The following is a 6,000-nucleotide window of genomic DNA, read 5'->3' on the forward strand; positions in this document are numbered from 1 at the left end:
GTGAGCCTTTAATGGGTAACTGGCAGTCTCTGGCAGTCTTATTTCTGTTTTAGATTCGGTTTGTCATTGGGTATCCATTACCTGCCATTCATCTTTGATCTCTTTGGACAGGCCTGATCAAAAGATGTCATTTGACCTACTCCACTTGGCAGAAACTTGTATGACTCTCATAAAGGGGCCACCCCAGCTATAAATAAAATGACATTATTATTTTTCTGTCCTATCATGTAGAAGAGACAATTATGATAATGCAGTGTCTGTCACTGGGAGCCCAGCAAATTGTTAGCTCTCACGCAACTGTTTAGCTTTCTTATTTGTTTTTTGTCTGTTTTCCTCCATTTCAAGTTGAAAATAAAACAGAATTGAAATCACTAATGCTCTACCTCACACTCTGCCAGTCTCAGGGTTTCTCTCTGTGGCACTGACATGCAGATGTGGCTATCAGATTGTGTTTGTCAATGGTGGGTGGTGTTTAAGGGCTGAGTTGGCAACTCCAAGCAACAATGGAATGAGGTTTGTCCTTCATTTAGTGCTTTGCAAACAAGCTAATCTCTGAAATTAGAACTGAGAGATATTACCACAAATAGATAAAATCATGGCAAGTGTTTATTGTGTCCTTAATCAAGTCATAATAAGGAAAAATATATCAGAGTCGTCTCCTGACTGGTAAATGCAAGAATGGGTTGGGAGTCACCTCTAGGAGTTTGTGGAAACTAGGGAGAGAACTAGGCCTGTTTAATGTCACCCTCTCTAGGGTAGGAGATATTGAATTCACAAATAACTAATATGCAACTATTTCTTCTCTAAATGGGATGAAGCTTAGCCTTCTCTTCTGGATTGCTGCCTACTTTACATCTGAAAAACCATGACTATACTGTTTAAGACAAGAATTCATTAGACATTTCATCTGGGATTAGCCCCATTTCTGCATAGGCCAAACACATAAAACCTTCTCCCAGTGAAGAATAGAAGAATAAGTCTATCCATGCTAATCAACACACCACTGTCTTTTGATATCATTGCTAAAGAGGGTGATGAGACTAAGATCTATTATATAGGCCTAAAAAAGCACTGATAAATCAATCAATCAATCAATCAACAAATACTTATTAAACACTTATTATGTGTTGGTCACCTTGCTATGTACTAAATAAACAGCTCTTACAATAGTAAAAGCAGCCCCCTACCCCCTCAAGGAATTTACAATCTAGCTGGAGGAGAAAACCTGTATGTATACAGGTGTATGTGAAATAGATACAGGATGATTATGATTGTCGGACAGAGGAACTAGGGGATCAGCAGAGGTATCAAGAAGATTAGAGGGTGGTGTTTAAGCCAAGTCTTAAAGGAAACTAGGGATTCTGAGAGATTAAAATGAGGAGAGATTCCATCAAAGACTCCTCTTGAAACTCTGGCTACAGCTACTAGTTAGGACAGTTGGAATGCTTATCCAACTGGTAGCAAATGCTTCATTGAATCCTGAGATACAGTAATCCACATGAGCTAATACCATTTCTGCTTCCCACTATGTCCAGAACATAAGGGAAATCTGGGTTTCTTTTTATGGAAACAAAATATCATGCAACTTTTCATAATCTTGTGGAGTAAAATTCCCCAACTACCACTGCATGGTAATTCTTTTTTTTTTTTAAATCAAACCACAAATATTTTACTACCACAGGTCCTACTTCTTAAATCCCATAAACTTTTGAGAGACAGAGAAAAAAAGACAGAGGTAGAGAGATTAAAGAGAGAAAAGAGAAAAAAGGGAGAAAGAGAAAAAGGCAGAGAGAAGAGAGGAAAAAAAGAGAAAAGAGAAGAGGGGAAAAAAGACATAGAAACAGGTCCCCTACCCTCAATACCTGAGACATTAAGAGAAGCAGTGCTATGGAGAACAAGATGGTCCTTGGTAGGGAATTTAGATAATTTCTAATGATAATTTCCCAACCCAACTTTGGGTTGGGAAATATGACTCTGGATCTTTATCAGGAGGTTCACCAGAATCTCAGAGATTCAGCAAGGATGGTTTCAAGACAACCATTTGACCAAATGGCTCCCAGGAAATGGGTTGACCATTAGCAAAGTTTAGAACCAATAGCTATTGGAATGGTAAATGAAATCTTAAATTCCTAGAATCTACAGAAAAATTGTTTAAACCCAGATAACTCACAATAAAGTCTATGGAGTTGCCTCTTTACATTGTCTTTTTCATGTAATGTCAGATGTATCCCGTAAGACAAGAAAATAAACTCTTGTTAGGAGAGAGATTGGGTCTTGAACTCTCTTCCTTTTTAATAAGGATCATGAATGTTCTCAGAAAATATACAATATTAACAATAATGGCACATCTAAAAATTTCATTGTTTGGGGAATTGCTATGTCAAGTAGAATGAGACAGAATAACATGGACAAAAAAACAAGATATAGCATGAAATGTGACCAGTCTTTAAAGGAAAATTTTTTTAGAGAAAATTAGGATATGGAAGAAAAGATGTGCCTCAGCTACCCTTTCACTGGAGACCCAGTGAAATAGAAAAAGGTAGTGTGTTTACAATTCATATAATCATCAAATCTCAGAATCAGGAGAGGTTTCACAGGCTACTAAGTTGTTGCATCCTTCTCAAGGAATGAATCTCAAACCTAGTCTTTTTGGTCAATCCTGAAGACCTTCATTGTCACTAGGACACTAATACTGTCGGTTCCTATTCCCCCCAGATCCCATTATTCAGAACTACAACCAAAATTCTAAGGGGAAGGAGTTTGCAGATTAACTAGACAGCTTTAAAGGTTTAAACTGGAGTCTAGGAAGGGCAAAAAGAATGTGTCCCCAATGTATCTCCCTAACTACACTTCATGGTTAAGGATTATGCCACAAGAGTTCTTTAACTCAGCTACAGCACTGCCAAAGTCCCTAATGATTTTAAATTCTAGTGAATATGTAGCCAGGAACAAGAGGGCCACAGGGTGATAAAGTATTTGAAATGATAATATGGCAGGAATTCACTTAGTACCAGGGTCCAGGCTCATTACAGAATTCAACAGGGAGTAGGTGGAACCTCTCTTCTCATATCAGTTGGAAGGGTCCCTTCCAACAAGGAAGGAAATATAGGATCTGGCAATTAGACAACTAGGTGACACAGTGCACAGAAGTTTGGGCTTGGAGTCAGGAAGATCAGAGCTCAAAAATTATCTTGGGCAAGTTACATAACCTCTCTCAATCTCAGTTTCATATTCTACAAAATGGGGATAGCAAAAGCACCTGTCTCTCAGGGTTGTTAGGAGGATCAAATAAGATAACATATGTAAAGGACTTTGTAAACCCTAAAGCACTAACTACATAAATGTTGGTTATTATTATTTTAAACAGCTAAACATAGAGGTGGAAAAAATTAGTCTTATTACTTGGATATTGATCCTGATGTGAAACTATGTAAAACTGTGGCTCAGTCATTTCACTTCTCTGAAACTCAGTTTCCTCATCGCTAAAATGAATGGTCAAGTTCTAGATGATTTCTTCCTACCTGCTCTAAATCACCGAAAACCTATAAACATCTACCTGCAACAACACCAAGAAACAGGCCTTTAAAAATGCCAGTCACCTATGGTAGCATTAAATATTCATTGAATAATGGCTTATGAATCAGTTTACTATCAGGGTTAGGTTTCTGTGGAATACAGAAACATTTGTGGAGTTTTCTGTGAGAAGCACTGGGATGACCTTCCTGTCCCCCCCCCCAACCTAATATCTGAAATGTTACCAATAGGACTTCATTTCTTTGAATTAAAGACTTTGAACATAGATCCCTGCATATGGTTCCTTTTTAAAAAATTCAACTACTGTACTATGAAAGTGGGAAATACATTAATTAATGATCACAAACACCTTGGTGCAAATTACTTTATCAAAAACTTATTACCTGAGTGCTTGTTTGTGGGGAGGGAAGCAGGAGTAAGGGGTAGGCTTTGAGCTGAAGCAGTAAGAAATCTCTAGACACATGAGAGTAGAAATGTGTTAAAAGTATTGGAAGGGAAAGAGCAGAAAGAAGAGGTCAAAGAAATAGGTATCTCCAAACTCCAACAGCAAAAGCGTTTTGAGAGAAGAGACTGTTTAACTTTTGTCTTTATATTCCCAGGGCTTAGCATGGGGTAGTTGAGGCATACTAAGCACTTAATAAATATCTGTTGCTTGGTTGAATGAATGACTGAATGAATGTCACAACTTGAGCATGAGGTGGGGGGCAAAAGGGGGGAATCCTTTGACATTAGATACATTTTTGTCTTTCCTGAAGAATACCAGAATGAACTAGTTCCACTTTGTCTGTTATCTGCCCATTCCACCTCAAATATAAAGCACAATCCTTCCTTCTTGCTACTGCACTCTTCAACTTAGGGGAAGATAAAAAAGCAAAAAAAAAACTTTTCTCATTGCTTACAGTATTTGCTGTAAGATTTGGCTCATTCAGAGTTTTAGCCTTCTTAGCATTATTTTTCATTTGTTCTGTGTTATTTGTCTTTTAAATGTTATTCTGTTTCTGACAGTCCTTCTAAATATTCACCAGTGAACTTTTTTTGTTGTAAAATTCGATTTCTCACCATCTCTTGAACTCACTTCACTTTTAGAATTTCAAGATTTGGGATTTTGCCTAACTTTCCTGCAAATGTTTTTGTAATCAGCTCTTCTGAGATACACTTCAGATTCTACCTAGTTTTCCCTGCTTAAACAGAATGCTCCAAAAGTCTAGACTTTGGGGTCACAACTACAAGATGAGGCAAGTGGTCATTTTTTTAAAAAAAAGGTTCTTAACACTGTCTCCTTATGGTCACATGTCTCAAAGGCCTTTTATTAGGAGAATGAACTAACATTATAGAAACTCTAAGGTTAGGGGAGAAATAATAGAAGAAAGAATAGCAAAGAGTTTAAGAGGAAATTTCCCTCCATCCTATTGTCCACTTTTACAATCATCTAGTATCACAGAAAAAGTTTCCACTCAGAAGAATTTCAAGGGCATAAGCTAAGGTCAATGATCCAAACAGGTTTCCGGAGAAGTTCCCAGGGTTCCTTAATTCATCACTGAGTAGTTGAGGAGCCACTTCTCATCATACCTCAGGGCAAGAATCCTGGAACAGAGATTTTTCCTCAAATGAAAGATCTCATAGATAGACTTTTAAAATGGAAGCCAGAGATGCAGGTCCTGAGTCAGGAATTAAGGAAAAAGAAAAATTCCTCTGTGTTCAATAGGCTCAGTCAATTCACTGGTCCTATATCTTTTCTGTTTTGTCATGGAAGAACATTTTTCCTAGCAGGTTTGCTATGACTAAATTATTCAGTTAGTGTCTCCCTTCTCAATCCACATTCTCTACCCAATCATCACCTCATAAAGTAGTTAACACTTCATATGTAGAATTGGTGTTTTTAAGCCTAACTAAAGAAAAAATTATTATCTCCACCTAGGGTATCAGATCTCTTAATGGAGGGAAGCTCTGAAGTGTGTTTCCTGCCCTCAACAGCCCACAAGAGGAGGGATTTGGAAGGGTCTCTTCTATTCAAGGAAAAGATTTTGTATACATGACTTACTTCTCAGCCATGATTGTTTTGGAATTTGTCAGTTTCTTTCTTCAGAGGATATAAAATTATACTACAATGGGCTAGTTTTTATCTGCCCCCAACACATTAATGATCTGTTAATAAAACCCATAAACTCCCAAATAAGTCATTATCAATTAAAGATGAAATATTTCAGGTCCCATTTAATGGCACACCTCTGTGGCAGCTGGCTGAAGTCTGGTCACCAAGATGTTAGACTGAAAGCCCTGTGCTCAGTTCTGAAATATGAGAGAGTTGTAAGTATATTCAGAATCTTTGGCAAGAGTATTAGTAATAATGTTCTCGGTCTTCATGCTCATGTTGTGAAGATGCTTCCTGCTCTTATACATTTCATTATCAACCTATGCCATGATGGGCACATGAAAGCAGTCAATCACTCTCAGGGCTCTCGGCAA

At 37.6% G+C, this 6,000-nt stretch overlaps 1 protein-coding gene across 1 annotated transcript in view; it reads right to left on the reverse strand.

Annotated features, from left to right (window-relative positions):
- Positions 1 to 6,000, reverse strand: part of TSHZ3 (teashirt zinc finger homeobox 3) — an 88,000-nt gene that overhangs the window by 39,235 nt on the left and 42,765 nt on the right. The gene's annotated exons all lie outside the window — the stretch shown is intronic.

This window comes from Macrotis lagotis, chromosome 1, assembly GCF_037893015.1.
Source record: "Macrotis lagotis isolate mMagLag1 chromosome 1, bilby.v1.9.chrom.fasta, whole genome shotgun sequence".
NCBI classification, from domain to species: Eukaryota; Metazoa; Chordata; class Mammalia; order Peramelemorphia; family Peramelidae; genus Macrotis; species Macrotis lagotis.